The 24288-nt window shown below is 40.3% G+C and overlaps 1 protein-coding gene, 1 long non-coding RNA gene and 1 pseudogene across 3 annotated transcripts in view; all 3 read right to left on the bottom strand.

Moving 5' to 3' along the window:
* Positions 1 to 24288, bottom strand: part of RAB27B (RAB27B, member RAS oncogene family) — a 178799-nt gene that overhangs the window by 129851 nt on the left and 24660 nt on the right. The window lies entirely within an intron of this gene.
* LOC148773584 (uncharacterized) lies at positions 1323 to 23676 on the bottom strand. Of its 2 annotated transcripts, none has more exons than XR_016036718.1 (3): positions 23629 to 23676; positions 2919 to 3012; positions 1323 to 1889 (listed from the first exon to the last, which is right to left on the bottom strand). It is a non-coding gene; the product is annotated as an uncharacterized LOC148773584 (long non-coding RNA). The 2 variants fall into 2 exon arrangements; XR_016036719.1 differs by lacking the exon at positions 23629 to 23676 and adding an exon at positions 6598 to 6708.
* Positions 11424 to 11652, bottom strand: LOC148773585 (cytochrome c oxidase subunit 6C pseudogene; annotated as a pseudogene).

The following is a 24288-nucleotide window of genomic DNA, read 5'->3' as shown; positions in this document are numbered from 1 at the left end:
TATTACTAGACACTTTAAAAATGAGATATGTCCAATATTGAGCTCATTGTCTCTCTACTCTTGGAAAGGTTTACCTTACTCTGTCATCTCATTATGAATAGCACAAGAACCTAAGTCATTAACTATTTCTATGTCTCCTTTAACTCCTGAATTGATTCCATTAAAAATTGAGGTTGATCTTTATCTGCAAAATAACTCTCCTTTCAGTCCCTTCTTGGCCCACCTGTCATTTCCGTAACCTGGACTCAGCATCTTTTGCTCAGTGACAATATCACATAATGGACTTCCTCGTGTGGTTTTACTGAAGTCTTCTCCATTCTGATGCTGCACTGGACATTTAAAATACACATCTCGTCAGGCCTAGCCACAGCTGAAGATTCTTCAGTTTAACAAGAAAGGGACAGAACTTCTGTGAGGAAAACTTTAAAGACTTTGCTCCCAAAATTAATATATAAATTTAATTCAATTCCAACTAGAGCCCAAAAAGATTTTTTGAATCAGATCAAATGATGCTAACATTTATATAGAATAATAAGAGTGAAGAAAATTTTGAAAAATAGTGTTAAAGAAGGGCTAAGCCTTGTCCTTTCTGCAGATAGCAGAAAGTACTGTAAGGCTGTGCTTAAAATACATACTATCGGCATAGGAACAGAAAAAATAGATTTGAGAATCCAGAAAAAGATCCCAGAATATAGAAGAATTTTGAAGGTGATAGCAAACTCTGGGAGACACTGGAGGACAGAGGAGCCTGGCGTGCTACAGCCCATGGGATCACAAAGGGTCGGACTCGACTTAGCAACTGAATGACAACAAATAGGCTGTATTGAAATATTTTGGTGTAGTGAAGAAAAAAGCAGCTTACTTAATAAGTAATGTGGCCCAATAGGCTACTTAACTAGAAGGGAAAGAAATTGGACCCAACATACATTATATACAAAAATAAATGCCACATGAATTAGAGACTTAATTAAAATAAATAACACCACAAAATTGTGAAAGAACATCTCATTAAATACATGTACAATGTAGGAGAAAAGAAGACCTTCTTTACCACAACCAGAAACACCAGTGTTAGGAATGAAAAGATAACATATAAACGTTAAATCTTTTGTATGGCAAAATATACCGTTATTAAAAATTCATCAGATAAAATAGATTTTGAATAAATATTACTATCACAAACCATAGACAAAGAGTTCTCAAAAATTAACAAGAAAAAATTATACAACTACATTGGGCAAAAAATGGAAAGCTAGTCCCAAAAGATGAAATCCAAATGGTGAATAGAAGAAATTGTGCTCTATTGTAATAATGAGGTGGCTATAATGTTAAAATTTAATACACAATGGATCATCCAAAAGGAAAAAGAACTATATCATCCGGTGCTGTAAAAGTTGTGTAATAAAAGGTGTCCTCATGTACTGCTAGCAGATATGTATGCTGTTATAACTGCCTGAGAATATAATATGGAAATGTACTAAAATCAAGAATTCACCCTAGAAATAGAAACTGGTTTGTAACAATATATAGGGATGTGTTCGTGTATATATGGGCTTCCCAGGTGGCTCAGTGAGTAAAGAACCTGACTGTCAATGCAGTTGATACAGGAGACTCAGGTTTGATCCCTCGATCAGGAAGATCCCCCGAGAAGGGAATGACAACCCACTCCAGTATTCTTGCCTGGAGAATCCCCATGGACAGAGGAGCCTGGCGGGCTACAGTCCATGGGGTCGCAGAGAGTTGGACACGACTGAGCGACTAAGCACACATTGGCTATAAGGCTGAGCTTCCTGCATCCACGCAGTAGGCAGAGTTCAACCATACAATAATAGCGACATTCTGCACGCGGAGGGCGGCAATGGTGGTGATTTTGTGTGCTCTTTGCTGAACTGTGGGAAGCAAATAAAAGAACCAAAGTTTGACTTCCACTTGTTGAGGACTGACCAGATGGAAGGAAATGAGGGTACATTAAATAAGATAAAAATGGAAGATAAACAACCTTTGCTGACTTCATGGTATTCAGGGTCATTATCTAAAATACAAGAATAAAATGACTGTCTCACTGCGTTGGTGAACACCTTGATACCAACAGGCCCTACTTATATTATTTTTAGTTGTATCTTGTGTGAAAGACCATTAATCAGTCACCATCTACTGGTGGTTCTCTTGAAAATATAGGGAGTAAAATAGCTACTGCAATCAAATGCCCTCATGGCCATTATCTCACAGGAGGATTATACTCTGACCTCTAACCATTTAGAACAGCTGGTGACTCCTGAAAAGTCAATACTGCCTACCGTACGTCGGTGTGAGCCACGGGGTAAACCTTGGTTGTGTGTAGAGTTATTTGCCCTTCCGGATTATTTACCTATGTGCAAACCTGCTTGGGGAGTATTAGAGCAAACATTTCAGAGGAAAAATGGAAAAAGTACTTCAGTGTTTCATTTCCTTTAGGCAATATGTTAAAAGTCTTGGACAAAAAAAAAAAAAAAAAATCTTCGGCTTTCAAGATGGGAAAAATCTTTGTGATAGACCGAAGTGTTCCCCACCTTCTCTGTTTAAGTTTAGAGTCCAAATTTGTATTCATTCACAACTAAGCGAACTGGATAGTCTTCAAAGGTTTCTTATCAGTTGTGGCCAAATGCCTACATTCTCAACATTTAGTACTATTAAAGGAAGAGCCCCAAGTGAACCAGTAGCAACCTTCTAAATAAGCCATTAGGAAAGTCACACTACGATGCATTAGTTAGTGATGATTTAGCGCCGTGATTCACATTAAAAATTCCCTCTGCAGGTGTCACTTCTTCACTTTAGAATGAGTAACAGAAATGACATTTCAGAACCAACAAGCTGAGTTTATTCTCTCTGCAGAACCGCACACAAACTACCAGAGGGCGTATAAAATAAGAGTCAGTCACCTGTACATCCCCTTTTGGAGATTTCTAGCATTTCATGTACTACGTAGATGTCCGGAGGCATACTTCGTGAATCTGTATGCAGAGCAAGACACAACTAAAATGAAAAGAACAGAAACATAGCCACTTAGACACTAGTACTTATTTAACCTAAAGCCTTTGTTTTATGAGAGCTGGACTATAAAGCAAGCTGAGGGCCAAAGAATTAATGCTTTAGAACTATAATGTTGGAGAAACTCTTGAAAGTCCCTTGGACTGCAAGGAGATCCAACCAGTCCATCCTAAAGGAAATCAGTCCTGCCTATTCATTGCTGAACCTGAAATTCCAATACTTTGGCCAGCTGATGCGAAGAACTGACTCATTTGAAAAGACCCTGATGCTGGGAAAGATGGAAGGCAGGAAGAGAAAGGGTTGACAAAGGATGAGATGGTTGGATTGCATCACCATCTCAATGGACATGAGTTTGAGTAAACTCTGGGAGTTGGTGATGGACAGGGAGGCCTGGTGTGCTGCAGACCAAGGGGTTGCAAAGAGTCAGACATGACTGAGAGACAGAACTGAACTTCATTTTATGGGCTTTCCTGGTGGTTTAGCTGGTAAAGAATCTGCCTGCAATGCGGGAGACCTGGGTTCGATCCCTGGGTTGGGAAGATCCCCTGGAGAAGGGAACAGCTACCCCACTCCAGTACTGTGGTCTGTAGAATCCCATGGACTGTCCATGGGATCACAAAGATTTGGACACAACTGAGCGACTTTCACTTCACTTCATTTTATACATGGAAAAAACACTGACAACTGGACACATTAAATTATCTGCTCACTTTTTAGGGTGGTTAAGGACAAGGCAAGAATAGAACCCAGTTCTTCTGAATCTTAATCCGTGGTTTATTGCATAAGCCTGCCAGCTTCAATTCAACCTGCTACATAACATCTATAAGCTAGACATATAGGGTCATCTGCTGCTGCTGCTAAGTCACTTCAGTCGTGTCCGACTCTGTGCGACCCCACAGACGGCAGCCGACCAGGCTCCGCCATCCCTGGGATTCTCCAGGCAAGAACACTGGAGTGGGTTGCCATTTCCTTCTCCAATGTGTGAAAGTGAAAGTGAAGTCGCTCAGTCGTGTCCGACTAGTAGCGACCCCATGGACTGCAGCCCACCAGGTTCCTCTGTCCATGGGATTTAGCCCTTTTAATGGCAACCCACTCCAGTGTTCTTGCCTGGAGAATCCCAGGGACAGGGGAGCCCGGTGGGCTTCCGTCTATGGGGTCGCACAGAGTCGGACACGACTGAAGTGACTCAGCAGCATTCTTCAATGATGACCCCATTTGTAACATCCAATGGTGCTTTGCTTTATATTTGTTTTTATTATTTGCAGCTTCTGATAATCTCTAGATGGTTACCATGAAGATGATGAAATGGAATGAAGTCCTGTGTTACTTCCTGCAGCTATTTCAAATCTGAAACTGAACTCGAGGAGCTTGTCGGTTTACTGAATCTAAAACTGACAATTCCAGAGATGTGTGACTGTTGCTCACTAGTACTGAAAATGAGCCACAACAAAAACATCTGTGTTTTGTAGCTAAATAAATTTGAGGAACTGCAGTTCTGGTTGGAAGAAGTCCATTTTTATTAGCATATTAAGGGATCTGAGGAGTCCTGGTATTAATAAACTCGTTTAATTTCACTTAACCCATTATTCCTCAAACATATTTGACTGAATAGAGAAGTCGGTGTGTGTGTGTGTACGTGTGTCTCTATATGTGCATGCGTGCTCATGCCTAACTCCGTTTCCTGAGAACTCACCTTCCACAGAACAAACATTAGTAAGTTGCTTTATCACAGTGAGCAACAGGTATAGGCCGGTATCTCATTCTTCAATACTTCATTTTATTAAAAAGCATTTGCAAAATGTTTTCTGTAGGCAGTTCATTGTGTGGTGGGGCTGGGTATCTCGAGAGGGGAGGGAACATAGGAAGTTAAGAAGCCTCTAGACTTCTTGAGTTTATCATCTCATCGTGCATAAGCAAGAGAAACACACAAGAAAGAAACTCATAGGTGGGATAATTCAGCACCCGGCATCCCCAGAAGGCACGGATGAAGCCATTAGGATTTTCAACTGGAGTTCAACTGGGACAAAGCGCAGTTTCAATTAGACCCTCAAGTATAAGCAGAATGGATTTTGCTTTGCACAAAGCGCCTTGATCAATACGTTTGCTTAACAAATGAAGGACATTCTGGGCTGGGGAGCAGCATGAACAGTCTCTTGAAATCATATCTGAATGCAATGTTTTAGTCATAGAAAAGTGAAGAATCGAGGTTGCCTGGCGTGGGCTGGGGGTGAGCATTGAGCTTGAGAGGAAAGGAAATGAAGACTGGAGGGACAGGATAGATGCAGAACTTAAATGTCTTCATTCTAATGAGAACTCTAAAGTCTTCCTGAATCTGTGGGTCTTTTCTTACGCATCCTTAGCACCTTGTAAGTAGCCTAGGCATGAAACCGGCACTTAAAAGACGTTAAAATGTCAATGAAAAGAGCAAATGAATGAATCATAGATATACCACGGAAACAGGGGGAGGAAAATACGACGTTTGGAAAGTACGATGACCCACCAGTGTTTTCTGAAAATAAATCTGGTTGGTGATGCTTGAAGTGGGTTGGGGTTGTGAAATTTCACGAAGAATAGATATCAGTTAGAAGACAAAAGCAGGAGATTAGGACAAATTTTTACCCTGGAGTAGACAAGTTTGAAATACATTTTGAAGGACGAATGAATACACCTGAAGAGCAACTAAATAAAGAAAACAAAAGGGACAATTAAAAAATAGCAATCAATTTGAAACCTAAGAGAGTGGCAGTGTCATTAACAGACAAAGGAAAATTCCAAAAAGGAACAGAATTTGTAGAGGGATTGATTATTGAAGGCATGATGGCAAATATCCAAGGGGAGACATTCCATCACCACAAAGGTGACCCAAGAAAGCACAACTACTCGCAAAGCTCACTCACCCATCTCAGTTCATTTTCCAAATGAGATACGGACACGATTACTATCACCTCTACTTTTCAGATGAGAAAACCATACCACAAAAGCATTAGGTTTTGCTCTAAACATATATACCCAGCAGAGAGCATGGCCAAAATTTTAATCCCTATCTCCTGATTATATATTCAACATCTGTTTATAATATTACACTTCAGGAGATACAGGGTTGAAAGAAAATATCTGGTCAGTATATAGATTTGAAATTTACCCACATAGATATGAGAGTAGGGACACGGTATTTATTCCATGAGAACTGAGTTCAGTTAAACAAGTTTTAATAGGGTGTCTGATATGTGTCCAGTTCAGCAACCTCGATGAGGGAATGGGAAGATGATGGATGTAATCAAGGGCTTACATCTGGGAAGGTTAAGAAGAGACAGCAACCAATAAACAAGCCAAATTAAATATAAATCAAAGTTAACTACCTTTCATGAGTACCTACCACACACAAGACAGGGCAAGGCTGACCCTGAAGAAAAAGAAAGTGCAGCGTTTTAGATGTCAAGTCTGCCTAAGAGCGATGGCTTGATTAGAGGTGACAAACACAATAATTGGGAGTGAGAACTTGGAAACTTTCCCTTCTTGATACTACCCACTTCGGGCAAGCCAAGAATGAAAAACAGATTCAATTAATACCTCTCAGTCAGCCAATTTGCCAGTTTCCACGAGGATCAGATTCTTGTTGAGGTCCTGCAGTGAGTACGGGACTTTAGTACTTAACATGGATGGCGCCAAAGGAAAAGAAACTAAGGAGGCAGAAGGGTTGCAGGGAAAAAGCCTGAGTCACAAAGTTTTTGAATGACAGACTCCTCCTACCCGTTTCTCTGTCAAACAGCATTAGAGGAATCAAATCATATACAGGATATTTCGGTCTATCACCTCCCTTTCCCGGCTTCTCTCCCACGAAGGTTGGAGACACTGCATGTTTACCAGAGCACTGTACTAACACACAGCATATTACAGCATTATTTGCTGTTCTTGGAGTACATTCTGATCATCTCTACCAACCAAAATCAGGCCTACCTTTAATAGCTTTGCCAAAATACCTTCCCTGAATGTCTGCCTAAAATGACCTCTCCCTTCCTGGGCTCTTCAGCACGTTGTAATTTTGGGAGGACCTTGTGTTTTGCATCACTCGCTGGTCTGTGCTGTGACTTTTCAGAAAGCACGATCGACAAAACTAGAAAGTCAATAAAATATTTTAAATGCTCAAAATACTGTTGGACACAGTACAGGAAAACAATACTCTTACTTCAGAGACTTTCCGGGACCCTCACTTACTGCTTTTCTTTTGTATATGTTATTTATCCTTTTAAGTTTTAAGCCAGGACCAAGTTTTACAGATCAAAGCATTGAGCTTAGAGACTCAATAAATATTTTGATGGGCGGATCAGTTAATTAGAAAAATAAATGTGAAGTATTGACTGAAAACAAAATGCACAGCATGAAAAGCTGTGAGTTAAGCTCTATTTGGGGCAAAATGAGGACTGTAGCCTGGGAGGCAGCATCTCAGATAGCTCTGAGAAACTGCAGTGACGAGGTAGGGAGAGGCCGGTATTAAACACGGTTTGAGTGACGTGGCGCATGTGCAGTCAAGCACGCATCTCCGCAGAGGCTTGCTGCTAGTCCAGAGGAGCAGATGTCACTGTTGATGACCTTAGTGCTTTTCTAGATATAAGAAGATGTACGAACAGGGTTCATAAAGCCTTCCAAACATCTATCTAAAGGCTTAAGCTGTCAGTTCTCCCCAGAGCACAGAGTGCTTCGTTTCTGATCTCCACCCTGAACTCCTTTCAGGGTATGTTGAGGGTCAGCAGCTGCAGTAGCCAGTAACTGCATTCTTGGAGAGGCAAATGGCAAGCGCCATTTTTTTTTTTTTTTTGGTTGGAGAAAGTAAAGTAACCTTCTTGAGTTTCAGCTTTTCTTGCTCTGCCTGGGTGTGCTGTGACACAGTTACCGGTGTTGGGGATACGGGCGTGACAGAAGCAGTAAAGATCTGCACCCACACGGCCCACAGAGTAGAGGAAGGAGCCATCCAAAATGCAAATAAACGGGTAAAATATCTGCCAAGGAGTGATACCTGCTGGGAAGACTAATGGAGCAGGGAGAAGGACAAGGAGTGGGTAGGGAGAGGAGGAAGGTGTGCAATTTAAAAGAAGATGATCGAGGAAGCCCTGGAGAAAGAGGTCATATTTGAGCGAAGCATCAAAGGAATGACTGGGAAAGTCACTCATGTATCTGGGGGACAGTTTCCAAGAGAGGAAACAGCAAGTGCAAAGACTCGGGATAGGCGTGTGTTCCGGTTGTCTAAGGAGCAAACAGAGAGGCCACTGTGGCTGAAGCAGAGTGAGCAAGAGGAGAACAGACAGAAATAAAGTTAGACTGGAAGGGAGTTCTTCAGTTTCTAGGGCAGTCGTCTCCAGTTATCACCAACTGCATGGCGTAAAGGCTTCCCAGGTGGCTCAGCCATAAAGAATCCACCTGCCGATGCAGAAGACGCGGGCTCAGTCCCTGGGAGGGGAAGATTCCCCTGGAGAAGGAAATGGCAACCCACTCCAGTATTCTTGCCTGGGAAATTCCCTGGACAGAGGAGCCTGGTGGGCTACAGTCCATGGGGTCACGGAGTCTGACATGACTGAGTGACTGAGCCCTCACACAGAGGGCTTAAAATGACAAATTAATCAGAAGCACAAAATCAGGGTGTTAGCCATGTCAGTTCCTCCTGGAAACTCTGAGGAAGAAATGGTCCCACGTTTCTCTCCTGGCCCTTGGTAATTGCCAGCAATCCTTGGCCCCCTTGGCTTGTAAGTGCATTTACAAGGTCCTTTGACAGACAGGCAGACAGGCGGGGTCCTTTGAGGCAAGCCATTACACATGATTGTAAGACCCTGATGCTGGGAAAGACTGACGGCAAAGGAGAAGAGTGTGGTCGAGGATGAGATGGTTGATGGCATCCCGGATTCAATGGACACGAACTTGGGTCAACTCCAGGAGATGGTGAGGGACAGGGAAGCCTGGCGTGCTACAGTCCATGGGGGAGCAAAGAGTCCAACATGACTTAGCGACTGAACACCACCAACAACATAATAACAAAAGCAAGTCAAAGAAAGTTTCCAACAGGGAGTCAGAACTGGCTTTTCTGCAACAGTCCTGTTAGATCTGTTTTGAATTAAGGCAATGAGATTTATTAACACATAGGGGTTTTGACTTACAGGTTTTTTTTCTTCACTGCTTTATAAATAAGAAAAGCATTGGTGTTAGGAAAAAAAAAAGTTACGTGGTAGCCCAGTAGTCATTACTGCCAGGTTGAGTCTGCCGTGAATAAGGGATAAACCTGAGTGATGGTTTACAAACAGCTGTATGTAGGCAGGGGATGTTGGGCCCTTTTTCCCATTTTAATATTTGGTGTTTCTTATTAAGTATGTCTATGAGTTAATGTATTTTGTCACAGTCCAAATAGAGCAAACTTTTAAGGATAAGTCCATTTTTCTGAGGGAGGGAATTACACTCACATGGCAGAAAAGTACTACATTTCTTATGCAAATCCTAGAACCAAAACAACTCTATATCCTGATGCACTGAATCTATTTAAATGGAAATATTTCTCTTTAGGGAAGGAAACTGTTCTCACCCATCTGAGAAGAAAGACAAGCCTGGCATGTTAAAGAACCTTAGGAGTTAAGCGCAACTGGAAAAATAATAATGAGAATCAACAGGAACTTCGGAGTGCTTTGGTAACAGTTTCAGTTGAAATCTTGATTTACTTCCCAAGTTATAACCTCAGGGAGACAGGACATGCAGGGAGAATGAAGGGAGATGAAATATTTTAATTATCCCCACTGTGATGTTAGGTCCTCAAGCACATTTCTTGATATTCAGCACAGAATAAAGACCAAGCCTGCCCCTTATAACACAGGGAGCCCAGCCCAGCACTCTGATGACCTGGAGGGGTGGGGTGAGAGTGGTGGGAAGGAGGCTCAAGCAGGAAGCAATATATATCTATTATGGCTGATTTGCATGTCGCTGTCTGTCAGAAGCCAACACAACTTTGTAAAACAGTTCTGCCCTGTGCTGGTTGTGTTCGATTCTTTGTGACCCTTGGACTGTAAGTAGCCTACTGGCTCCTCTGTTCACGGAATTTTTTAGGCAAGAATACTGGGATGGGTTGCCATTTCCTTCTCCTGGGGATCTTCCCAACCCTGGGATCAAACCTGCGTTTCCTGAATCTCCTGCATTGCAGGCAGATTCTTTACCTACTGAGCCATTGGAGAAGCCAATTATCCTCCAATTAAAAAGAAAAGAAAAAGAAAAAAAAAACTGCCTCTCCAATGACCTTTCCCATTGATTCAAAAACAGTCTCTTGTCCTTTATTACTTAAGGAATATTCTTCCATTTCCTAAGATAGGTATTCAATCTAACTCTCATATTCAATACTTTCTCCACATTGCATAAGAGAGTCAGTTAAAGCCGCTCACTGAAAGTCACTCAGTTGTGTCTGACTCTTTGTGACCCCATGGACTGGAATTCTCCAGGCCAGAGTACTAGAGTGGGTAGCCATTCCCTTCTCCAGGGGATCTTCCTGACCCAGGAACTGAACCGGAGTCTTCTGCATTGCAGGCAGATTCTTTACCAGCTGAGCCATAAGGGAAGCCCAAGAATACTGGAGTGGGTAGCCTATCCCTTCTCCAGCAGATCTTCCCAAAACAGGGATCTAACCCAGATACTTTCACCTTCACTTTTCTGCCTTCCCTGCCCAAATAGGACACCATCTCTCTCACTCAAAGTTCTCCACGTTTTCTTTCTTGTTTTTTTCTTAGTTAGAAATGTCTTTATTAAAAGTATTGCTAAACATTTGGGCTTCCCTGGTGGCTCAGAGTTTAAAGCGTCTGCCTGCAATGCAGGAGACCTGGGTTCGATCCCTAGGTCGGGAAGATCCCTGGGAGAAGGAAATGGCAACCCACTCCAGCATTCTTGCCTGGAGAATCCCATGGACAGAGGAGCCTGGTGGGCCCCAGTCCACGGGGTCGCAAAGAGTCAGACTTGACTGAGCAACTTCACTTCAAACATTTCCCTACATTAATTACAGTTTGGGTAATTTCCTTTCATTGAGAAAATATTAAGCTGAAAGCAGCTTATAAGTAACTATTTAGAAACATGTTTATTATAAGTTTGTCTTTTAATCTATTGAGGTACAACTGACATATAACATCATATTACTTTTGGTGTATACATCATAATGATTCAATACTTGTATGCCCTGTGGAATAATCACAATAAGTCTAGTTACCATCCAATTACAATACAAAGTTATGGTTTCTTTCTTTTTTTTTTAAATTTGTTAATTGTTTATTTATCGAGAGGCTATTTCTCACCCCAGATAGTCACAGTTTCATAGTTTAGGAACACAGGAAAGTAACAAACTTCCATGGAACTCAACCCAAAGAAATTCTTTGTATTCCAAATCACTTTGCACTCTGAAAGATAACAACCTTCCTCATCTCCTCAAAATCTTTCATGGAATCATAATTTCTGTAGAAATCTGCATATGCCAGCCTTCTTTCTTTGTTCAGCCACAGCAAACTTATAGAAAGTTGCAAACCCCAGGGAGACCATGAATGCTCCAACAATATGAAATCGCAGACGTTTGGCCAGGAGGCCACGCATCTGAGGTTTTGCCAAAGCAGTGGACATGGTAGTTTTTCTTCTCGACGGCTCAACCACAATGTCCTTTCAGGATGGATAAATGGACTGGTTTACTTCTTTCTAATGTGTGTGATGAGAACTTTTCTCCTTTATTCTCTTGGCAACTCTCATCCATTTGATTCACTCTGAAGCCCCCTGCCTCTGGCAGAAACCACCATTATGTCCTCTGTGTCTGTGAGTTTTGCTTTCTTTGTTCGTTGGTTTGGTTTTAGAATCCGGATTCGAGCATACCTTATCTTATTGCATTCACCTTACTGCTCTCTCCGAATGGTGCATTTTTTGAAACCTTGGGGCAGCCCTGCAAGCTCAAGCCATCACCTCTCGCCTCACGCAACAGCCTCTCAGCTGCCCTCCCTGTCTCACGCTTCACTCCTCCAGTCTGTTCCCCACAGTGCAAACTGGTATTGTCAAGACATAGTCAACTTACGTTATTTATTGTTTAAAAGCCTTTGGATGGCTTTCCACTTCACATCAAATTCCAGGTTCTCTCTCTAACCAGACCCATCTTGACCTGCAAATCCCAGCTATTCACTCTTAGCCCAATCCTTACACGCACGTTCCCACCTACCTCATCTGACCTGAAATAATAGTTCTTTCCCAGTTTCACTCTCTTCATCCTTTAGATCTCAGCTCAAGCACCACATCCTCAGGCCTGTTCCTCCAATCCACCATACTATATCCTGTCCCCTGCTTCTTTGGGCTCATGGAACCTCACATTTTTTATAGCACTTATCATGCCTGTAATATTCGCTACTGTTATTATGAGTTCAGTTAAGGCAGTATATCTGAGTCAGTCAAGATCATTTCTAGGTTCCCGGACATTTCTCCTGAACAGAGATGTAGCTAATTAAATGTTTAATGAATGAATACCACATTTTTTCTACCACTTTTTTTTGACATGTATTGTATTTTATCCAGGATTCCTGGTTATCTTTGTATATACACTCCCTCTGAATATATAGCATCTTGCAAAGCACCACATCTACCCTTCTCGTGACCACTTAGTGACCTGCTACATTTCCTAACACTAGTGGTCACTCAGTATGTACTTATTGACCAACCATTGTGGGCAAAGAACGGTGCTATTCACTGATAGAATAGAATACCCACAACTAAAAGAACAAAAAGGAAACATTCCTTTACCTCTGGTAAGGATATGAAAATAGAATTTGGTTCTGGGTTCCTGTTTAATTATAATCGCAGAGCTACAGAGAGAATTTTGAAGAGGTTTCTGACTCACTCACACTCACTTTGAAGTGAGTTATCAAGGCCCGAGCAGGTTAGTGACACAAAGCTAATGTGTGACCACTCATTAACTCCTCCTTGCTACACTGATTTTTGTTCCTACTTCAGAACACTACAGAGCACGTTAGAATCATGAGTCCAACATCTTCATTTTAGGGAGAAGAGAAATGAGAGTAATTTGCTTGTCTGCAGTGACATAGAGTGGACTTACGCAGAAACTCGTGTTAAGATCCAGCAGGACATCCTGGCTTAGCTGAGGGAGGCACCTCCATCTCCTGATCACCCTCCCGAAACTTTGAGACTCATCTCAAATGGTCCTTCATTTATAAAGTCTTTCCCAATGCCTCCCAAACCTGACGTATTTTCCTCTCTAACTCTTAACACTTTACACATGTTAGGTATTTCTATTATTGAATTTTGTATATATTTTGTACTATATTTATTTGGATGCTTTTTAACCTCATTGTCACTTTCTTGAGCAAAACTTTTATCTGTTCTACTTCCATATTGTCTGCAGTCACTAACACAATACTGTACACATTAACTGCTTTCACAAATATTTAGCAAACTGAATGAAATTTAATTTCTTTATGAAATTTAAATTCATTAATGTGGGATTAATTAAAAATCACCACATATCGTGCTTGTTGTGTAAGTAACAGGGAAGGTGTTTTCTGAATCAAATAGCCAAGGAGTCGACAACAACCTTAGTTGTCACGCCTCCAACCAGAAACTGCTTTAAGAATATTTCACTAGTATGTAACAGAAGAAAAAGAATTGCCTGGAAAACACTGGGGAAAAAAAAAGCATAGATTGCAAAATACAGCATTGATTTTACACGACATTCATCAGATTCTTCAAAAATAGTTCTTTTATTCTAAGCCAAAACCCTTTTCATTCTCCAGAGAAAGAAAAGGTATCTTACTCATTGAATCACAACCCATTTCACAAAAGAATTCTCCTTGCTCTAAAGGAATGCCAAGATTAGTGAGAGAAAAGTACAATTCTTGATTATCTGGTTTCCTGCATATGCTACCCTTTCTGAAGAAGACTGCATAGTTATTTCCTTGATTGGTGAGACGAAGGGCAATTGGTGATACGTAACACAAATGAATACTTTAAAGAGAGCTTTCAAAGAAGCCTACTTGATAAGTGAGGGGAAGATTCAAATCAAAAATAAAGAGAAAAATCTTTAAAGGATCATGCATGTTTGACAAATTAAAATAATTATCACATTAGACTTTGGATCCAATTGTTCACACAATGGGCTACATGTAAAAATTCAGAAACTTTGTCTTTATTGGGGGAACAGTTTGAATAAACACAAATGTAACAGCTCTGGCAAGTATGATAATTTGATTCAAATGTCCAACAGTTTTAATCCACTGATTACAAAGAAAAAAATCAGTTCTTGGTTCAGATGTGCCTTGCATTTTACATGTGCTATCGGTCTCACATAACTTGAAACAATGCTCTTCAGTTAAAAGAAGAGGAGAAAGAGAGGGTCCAGAACTCTTAGAGCTTAGTGGTAAGGGCTGAATTTATATGTATAAGCTTTGGACAAACTGAGATTCTAGAAGTCAGATTCTTAAATGGTAACACACTAGCTGCACTTCAAAATAAGTAATAGCACCTGAATAAAGTAATAATTCAGTTAAAATCAGCAAATGTTTATTGAGATTCTGCTCTGTTTAAGGTATAATCTGGATGGTTATTTACCAGGGACAATGCCCAAGGCAGAAGCATACACCCTTTCTCATTCATTATCTAAGTTAGAGTGGAGCTTCCTGTGTACTATATGATGAGCATGACTGGCAAGATTTAGGGAAATGCTGAATTTGGGTTTTAGAGATATCAAATGATGGCATTATGGTTGGCTGTTGTTCCTCTCATCAGATCTCAAAGTAGGTCATGCTATTAGCATTAGCAAGCAGTCTGCCAGTACATGTATGTGGTATATAACTTTTATTTCACTGGTTTTCAAGTATGTTACTGTTTTTCCCTATTTCCTATATCAGTATATTTACAAATACTAATACAGATGTTGCTTGCAAAAAATTTAGGATCATGTCTTTCTTAACTGAAAATTACAATTTTTGGACGTTACCTAGTGTCACACAGATTATATTGTAAATGACTGGGTCATAGTTCATACTTCCATATGCAAATTAGAGATGCGTATGTTAGGGGTCATTCATAAAAAGATTTGCCATAAAGCCAAAGAAGCGTAAATTTTCAGATTCCCTTACTTGCATTGCATAATCAAAAGTTCATATATTTTTGCTAAAATTACAAAAATAGGATATTTTAATTGCCTTGGATAAGAACACTGTCCGTTTCCATTCTGACTTTTCCTCCATCACATATCAGACATATCTCAGTGGCTATTAGTATTTTGGGTATTTTAGTGCTGAACTGAAAAATCACCATTCTCATCACAATTTAAACAGTCTGAGTATTTACAAATGCCTGATTTAAGCATACATGAAAAGTAGCTTATCTCTAACAACATTCACTAAAGATTTGAGAGAAAATTCTGATAAAAAATTAATTGAAAATTAAGTGAAAGCAATAATAATCAGCAATGAAATCAGTCTAGTATCAAGAAGAGGACTGTAACAAAACCATCAGATAAAAATTATCTACCAAAAGCAATGATTTATTAAGAGGAGGAAATATATTTTAAAGAGAAATAATGAATCAACCCTCTTTCACAGTTTGAATATTCAATTAACAAAAAGGAGCGAATCCATAGATACTAGAAAAAGATTTTCATTTCTTGCTGATTTCCAGCAAAATATGGATGACAGCAAAGATAACACAAAATTTAAAATATAGCATTACAACACGGACAGCAATGACAAACTGGTAAATGAGCATAATCAACTTAAATAGTTCTTAAGATTAGATACTGCATAAGAAAACCTGAAATGTTTTAAAAGCCTACAGCTCATATATGAGAGAAACCTCACAGAGGTCTGCCAGATTTGTCTACAGATCAAATTTGTACATGATGCTACCAAAAATGGTGTGAAACGGAAAAAAATCTTTTCTACATAATCAATAAGTGAAACACACATGTATACACATGCAAACTTGCACACACACATTCTGATCAAGTATGCTAACAAAAAGACTAAAATACCTTTCTCTTCTATCTATAAAAATATGATCCTACAAACTTTATCATATAAAAAACGTAGTAAAGCAATTATTCTTCAATTAAAAATAAATAAATTTAAAAAAAGAATGTAGCCAAAAAGTCCATAGGAAAAAAAGATACTAAAGAAATGTATCAGACAATTCATTAACAAAAATATTTCTAGATTTTATGTTTCTTATATTTTTCAAATTACAACTATTTGTAATTTCTTTTGTTTCTGTCATTTCAAACAATTGTTTGCTTCCATATGTAATTTTTTATTCATAATTAATTTATAATCAAAGAGGTTTCCCCCAAATATAACAAACTTCAGACTCCAAAAAACCTATTATTTTCCATTCTGAAACTATGATAATTTCAACTAGAATTATCTTGTTCTTAAACATTTACCAAAATGAAGAAATAAATAACTCTTTTCAGTCTCTATTCTGTCAAAACACTCTTCCTTACAGATACATTATGTTGTCTCTGCTACAATTTATACTGATTTATTCATGGTCAGCTTTTGGTGGACACATACTCACTGTATATACAAGACATATTGTGAATGGTAAAATTAGATAATCAACAAATTTCTTGGGGGAAAAGAGACAATTTTACATGCTCTTTTGACTACTATGTGAGGTCTCTCAAATTAAGATGAAAAATTAAGGTCAAAAGTTATGACTAATTGCAAATGTTATAAGGAAATGGTTTTTAATTGATATCCAACAGATATGTAATAGTGGTTAGAACCCACTCAGACACTGTTAGAACATTAGCTCATTTCCACTTCCTGAAAAAGTTCTAATTTTATCTCCAAATTGTGGTTCCCATTTTCTGATAATGGCATGGGTATCCCAGGGTTTCCAGGATCCCTGCTCTGTTTTGACTCTGGAGTCCTTTTAATACTTGTGCTCTGTCTGCTTCCTATTCTGCTCATGCTCCCTGGATTGCTATTTGTTTATGGCTTCTAACTGAGATTTTGTCTACTCCTGCTCTAAAACCAGGACTAGGCTTGGTCTCCCAACAAGTTCCATGCTTTGAGCATAATGGCCCTCTGCCCACCTGGTTCCCAGCTCTGTCCTGACCTCTAGTGATCACTGCAGGGATCACCCTACCTGAAGCCCTTACCGATTGTACGCCATGTGGGAGAGATAGTGGAACGACTCAGTGAGCACTACCCTAAAAGCTGTTTAGTTACAGGCAGCGTGAAAGCTTGAGTGAGTGAAAGTCGCTCAGTCATGTCCAACTCTTTGTGAACCCACCGACTGTTCCATGTAATTCTCCAGGCCAGAACACTGGAGTGGGTAACCTTTCCCTTCTCCAGGGGATCTTCCCAACCCAGGGGTCAAGTTTAGTTGGAAATAAAGGAGGAATTTGATGAAGATTAAAGTGATAAGTAGAGGAAATTCATCTTCTCACTAGCAAAAACAGTTTCTCAGTTGACCTTCGCAATTTATTCCATCACCTCATTCTTCCCCCATTCATCTATCTGTGCATGAGGCCATTCAATCATCCATTCATTTAACTTGAGTATCAGGCAAAGCACTAAGGTTAGTGAGACACATTGGCATCACAGTTTGGCCTGGGGCCAGCCTGGTCTAGACATATAAATACATCCAGCCTGGGATGGAGCAGAGTAGGTTTCCACCCAACAACACAATTCTAGAGTGAACTTACCTGCCACACTGAACAGGTATTAAAGCAGCATTTTCGAATCTGGGAAAACTGAACTTAGCATTCAGGATTCTCAATGAATGTATCAATATAAAGAGACTTAACACAACCTGGGGGAATGAATCACTTAACCGCAATGTGGAGAGACTTCCAGTTGACAGAGGCGCAGATGGTAGACATCAAGAAAAGGCAGAAACGGTGGCAATGATTCCAGGGAAATGTAAAATGGTGCTTTCATACTGCTCTTCGGTTTCTTAAGGAAATTATCACTGTTGGGGGTGGGGGAACAATAGCTAAGTTTTTTTTGCAATTCCTGGATCATTTCTGTTGATTTTTGTGTACAGGCACACCTCGTTTTATCACGCTTTGCTTTATCCTGCTTTGCAGATACAGTGCTTTTACAAGCTGAAGGTTTGTGGCAACCTTGCATGGAGCAAGTCTACTGCCATGCTTCCAACAGCATTTGCTCGTTTCCTGTCATCTGTGTCACATTTGGTCATTCTCTCAATATTTCAAGCTTTTTCACTGTTATATTTGTTATGGTGATCTGTGATCTTTGATATTACAGCTACGACTTGCTGAAGGCCCAGATGATGGTTAGCATTTTTAACAATTTTTCATGAAGGTATAGATATAATACTGCACACTTAATAGATTATACTATAAACATAGCTTTTATATGCACTGCTGCTGCTGCTGCTGCTAATTCACTTCGACTCTATGCAACCCCATAGACAGCAGCCCACCAGGCTCCTCCATCCCTGGGATTCTCCAGGCAAGAATACTGGAGTGGGTTGCCGTTTCTTTCTCCTAGGGAACAAAAAATCCTGTGACTCACTTCACTGTGATATTCGCTTTGCTGTCATGGTCTGGAACTATATCTCCAAGGTACATCTATAGTAGAGGTCACATTCAATAGAATTACCTAGCTGACAGATCAATGATCATTTTATACTTTTTCAATAAACTGATGATATTATTCAGTTACCATTCTTCATTACTCAGTGATAGATGTTTTCACTTTGGTATAGAGATACAAATTGTAAAAAGATAATATTACTCAGATCTCTACTGAAATCAAAGCAGAGTCACTATTAATGGACAGGGTCTCTGCGGGTTAATTGCTTATGATTTCATGCAAGGCTCTGGACCAAAACTAGATTGCGATAACACTGTTATTTGTTCTCAGCATAATATTTAGCATCTTCTTGTGCAATGTTTTTATACAATCATGGCCCAATGATGTCTAGGTTACTTCCTGAAGATTCATTTGTCTGGTGGAACTCAATTCATTTGTCTGTGATGGAACCAGGGCATTTGCTATCATTGACTGTTCCTACCAGGAATTTAAACTGAACCTTAATAAAGATGGGGCTCTGGGGTCAGACCCAGTGTCTGTACAATAAAACTACAGCTAAGTGATGATCCTCTCCAGACCATGCTGTTGGCGTGTGTAACTGGGACTCTCTTTAGCTCTGAGGAGGTTAAATGCCAACGTACATTGAAAACCATTTTGGGGAGCTTATAATCTACCAGCACTATGCTAAACACTTTAGATGTACTATCTGATTTACCTTGCACAACATACTTGAGTACAGATGAAGTAATGGATGTGAAAGGAATTCAAATAACTTTCCCAAGGCCAAACAGTTATTAAGGGGCCAAACCTATAAGACAGAATGTGTGTCTTGGAATGTGATGTCTGGAGATACATAAAGAAAGTGGAGAGGCAAGTGGATAGCTTAGAAAACAAGAAAAAGGCACAGACATCCCAAGGTAAACAATTATAAATATATGGCTATCAAAGCTATTCCATCAGAGGGGGTGGACCCATGTAAAATGCCTGCTCAGACAGGAGAGCTTTCATAGATCTCCTGGCTGCTGCGAGAACCACGGAAACTTCCGGGTTGTCTACTGCCTGAGTCAAATGTTCACCCTGGCACAGAAATCTTTTAAGGTTAAAACTCACAAACCAACAAAATAAAAACAAACACCTTTTTGTGCCTCTTTCCTGGGACTTCTCCATTTCATTCCTCAATACCCCCTTATAATAAATAATATGATACTTTCACGCACATTATTTATCTTACTGGATTTCTTCCCGCTGCTCTGAGTTGGCAAAGCAGCTGCTTCCTTACTTGACAGCAGTGATTCTCAAGCCTGTCTACACACGAGAATCACCTGGGGGACTTTTAAAGCATATGACTGCCTGGGGCCTGCTTCCCAGGTGGTGATAGTGGTAAAGAACCTGGCCACCAAAGTAGGAGATGGAAGACATGCAGGTTCGATCCCTGGGTTGGGAAGATCCCCCGGAGGGACATGGCAACCGGCCTGGAGAGTCCCGTGGACAGAGGAGTCTCTGCTTTTTAATATGCTATCTAGGTTGGTCATAACTTTCCTTCCAAGGAGTAAGTCTTGCTGCTGCTGCTGCTGCTAAGTCACTTCAGTCATGTCCGACTCTGTGTGACCCCATAGACGGCAGCCCACCAGACTCCCCCATCCCTGGGATTCTCCAGGCAAGAACACTGTAGTGGGTTGCCATTTCCTTCTCCAAGGAGTAAGTCTTGGGGGGTCCCAAATCTCTATCCCCTGCCCAGATTCCCTTTCATATTCAAATATTTACCTGTGATGGCTCCCCTAAGAGTGACATGGGCCTTCAAACCACATGTTCCCGAAACCAAGTTGATCATCTTCCTCTTCACGTCTACCTCTCCCCCCAGATCTTAAACTGTGGCATCAGCATCCATCTTGTGATCCAAACAAGAACTCTGGATGTCATTCTTGATTTTTTTCCTTCATTTCCTTCATTCTCACATCAACCAGCCACTGTTACTGGTTTGACTTCTGCAGTACTCTGCTACCATCCTCTTCAACAGTAGGCTTCCCTCATTAAAACTGACACGACTCATGTGCGTGCTAACTTGCTTCAGTCACGTCCCACTCTTCACGACCCCATGGACTGTAGCCAGCCAGTCTCCTCGGCCCATGAAATTCTCCAGGCAAGAGTACCAGAGTGGGTAGCCGTTCTCTTCCCCAGGGGATCTTCTTAACCCAGGGATTAAGCCTGGGTCTCCCACATTGCAGGCGGATTCTTTACCATCTGAGCCACCAGGGAAGCCCACGATGACTCACAAGCACCGTCAGTTCAGTGTCTGAGCTCTTAGTACTGTCTTTCTTAAAACCATCAGCTATATAACTGCCAGAATGTAAAATCAAACCTGGCTGTTTCATTGCCCTCTTAACTTTTAGTGTCCCCTGGGACAGGACAAAGTCCCATTTCTTCAGCTGGCCAAGGGTCCCTATATGGACTGGCCTGTCTTATTCACTTACAACTCCCATCAGCCTCTGTCCAGGACTCAGTTCTCCAGAAATAATAACTACTTGCACAGCCCCTTCAACCTGCCTTGTAACCTTGCTTTTGCCTGGGTAACTCCTGCCCATCACCCAAGACTCTTCTCGGTCATACCTCTTCCAGGAAGCTGTACCTTGTCTCCCACTGCCTCCCAGCAAATAGAAGTTGCTTTCATAACCTTTCATGCAATTCTCTGTCACTAAAATTAACTGCTGTCCTCCTCTATGATGAGAGTTTTTTGAGTTCAGTGACTCTACTCTGTATTCTCAGCAGCCAGACAGTCTGGCACTCGGTGAAACATTGTGAATGATGAATACCTCCGTGGCACTCAGGATCTGCTGCTTCTCCAGTACTCATTATCCTCTACACCTTTTCCTGAGTCTTTCCTCTCTCTCTTTAACTAGACTGTTAACTCCGGGATGACCGTCAAAGACTACCATGTTCATTTTTATTTCTTCAGGGTTGACTATATTGCCTGAGCATAAGTAGACGTTCCATCAGTGACAACTGAAAAAAAGGAGTTAAGTGAGGTCCAATCTCCATATAATGGGTCAGCACAATGTGAAAATGGTAGGCATTAAAAATTTAAATAAAATTTGTAATATTATCCTTCACTTCTCTATACAAACAAATGAAACAATTAAAGATTCCTAGAATTTCAGAGATAGTTACTGCCTTCAAGAATATACAATGGAGAAAAGACGGTCTCTTCAATAAGTGGTACTGGGAAGACTGGACAACTACTTGTAAAAGAATGAAATCAGAACATTCTCTAATGCCGTACACAAAAATAAACTCAAAATGGAGTAAAAACCTAAATGTAAGACTGGATGTTATAAAACTCGCAGAAGAAAACATAGACAAAACTCTGACATAAAGCACAGCAATATTTCTTTGACTCCATCTCCTAAATTTAAAAAAAAGCAAAAATTAACAAGTAGGTCCTAATTAAACTTGAAAGCTTTTGCACAGCAAAGGGAACTGTCAACAGAAAAGGGGAGAAAACATCTGCAAATGAGATGATAGATAAAGAATAAATATCCAAAACATATAAACAACTAATTGAACTCAACATCAAAAAGACAAAGAACTCAATTAAAAAACAGGCAGAAGAAGTGAACAGACACTTCTCCAAAGAGGAAAGGCAGATGGCCAATAGGCACATAAAAAGATGTTCAACACTGCTAATCATCAGAGAAACGCAATTCAAAACCATGATAAGATATCACCTCATACCTGTCAGAATGGCTATCGTGAAAAAGAGCACAAATAACAAGTGTTGGTGAGGATGAGGTGAAAAGGGAGTCCTTGTACACTGTTGGCGGGAACGTAAACTGTTGCAGCTACTGCAGAAAACGGTGTGGAAGTTTCTCAAAATACTAAAAACAGAACTATCATGTGATCTGGTGATTCCACCCTGGATATATATATCCCCCCCCAAAAAAAACCTCCAAAACACTAATTTTTAAAAGATACATGCATCTTAAAGTTCATAGCAGCATTATTTACAGTTGCCAAGATATGAAAGCAACCCAAGTGTCCATCAACAGATGAATGGACAAAGAAAAGGTGGTATACACATACAATGGAACGCTACTCAGCCATGAAATAATGACATTTTGCCATCTGCAGCAACAGGGATGCAGCTGGAGAGCATTATGCTAAGTGAAACACATCAAACAGAGAAAGACAAATACTGTATGACACTTGCACGTGGAATCTAAAACATACATCAAACAGTGAATATAACAAACAAGAAGCAGACTCACAGACACAGAGAACAACTAGTGGTTACCAGTAGGGAAAGAGAGGCAGGGAGGGCCAATACAGGGCAAGGGAGTGAGAGGGACGATTAGGCACAAAATAGGCTACAAGGGCGTACTGCGCAACAAGGGGAATGCAGCCAATAGTTCACAAAGACTAATTAAGAATAGCCTTTACAAACTGAATCACTAGACTGGACTCCCGTAAGATAATGCTGTATCAACTGTACTTCAATTTTTTAAAAAAGAGATAGCTGCTGCCTTCACATAGCCAACTGGAAGGAGAATATTTGCCTTTCTCCAGAACTGAATAATTATAAGATTCTGAAACAGATCATCCATTTCAATGATAGAAAGTTGAAATAGTTTCTATCTATTCTAACTGTAAGAAACTGTTCCCTTATATGTGTGAATGGATAGAGACATTCTAGAAATAATGGCTAGTTAGGAAAGATGGGCCTTCCATTGTATACAAATGAAGCAAGACTCATCTATCTTTTTTAGCTTGGCTTTAATGTTGTTGAAAGCATGATTCTAAATTAATGCAAAAATCTCAAACATCAATGATTAGGGGTTCAGCAACAGTCAGTATTTTTAAAAGCTGTCAGTAAGTATGATAAAACAGAAGAAAAATTTTAAAAGCCCAAAGCAAAAAGCATAATTAATAAGCAGTATTAATTTACAATAAAATATACACGACTGAAGCCACCTAGCAGCAGCAGCAGCACCTGCCATAAGAAATGAGGGTCTGTGAGCCAAACTGCTTGTTACTGAGAACATACCAGCCAGTCTTGGAGCAGGACAAGGTGGTCGGGCTGGAAGGAAATCACGAGACCTGTTGGAGACAGGTTGCCTTCTGTGAAGTCCAGTGGCTATTTGTGAAAATAATGATCTCTTCCCACTTGAGTCTGAGTCACCTGGATTGCAAGTTAACAATGCACATTTATACCTCAACCTGGATGAACAACATCAAATTTCATGGAGGAAGTGCCCAGGAATCTGAATGTCACCAGTGTTCCCGAAGATTCAGAGGCAGCCTAGACTTCGGGGAATCTGTTTTAAGTTACATACAAAATGTCTGTGACTACAGCTCCTTTCCCTCCCACCCAAGAGGACCACATAATCGTAGGGTCAGCTTTCAACCCATTTGTGTTTAGGTATTTTATTTAGAAACTTCTGTATTTTACATACAAGAAATTACTTTTGACATACCTTAAGTGAATCCCCGTACGTGTTAAGGCTCTGAGGTGAGAACCGCTGTGAAGTTCTGGAGGAGTCATTGAACTCCCACACTGGTCATTCTGGTTTTTCTCTAGAAAAGATTTCCTAAAGGCTGACCCTCCAGAGCTAGCCTCATAGGAAATATATTCTTATTACAAGAACTCAGATGATTTTGTGGATGTAATACAGCATTATAATTGTAGACTGGATAGGACCAACCA

Source organism: Moschus berezovskii, chromosome 28 (assembly GCF_049115385.1).
Source record: "Moschus berezovskii isolate FMDL1 chromosome 28, NW_MosBer_1.0, whole genome shotgun sequence".
NCBI lineage: Eukaryota > Metazoa > Chordata > Mammalia > Artiodactyla > Moschidae > Moschus > Moschus berezovskii.
Note: the sequence above shows the minus strand (reverse complement) of the source record. Positions and strands in the feature narration are given on the sequence as shown.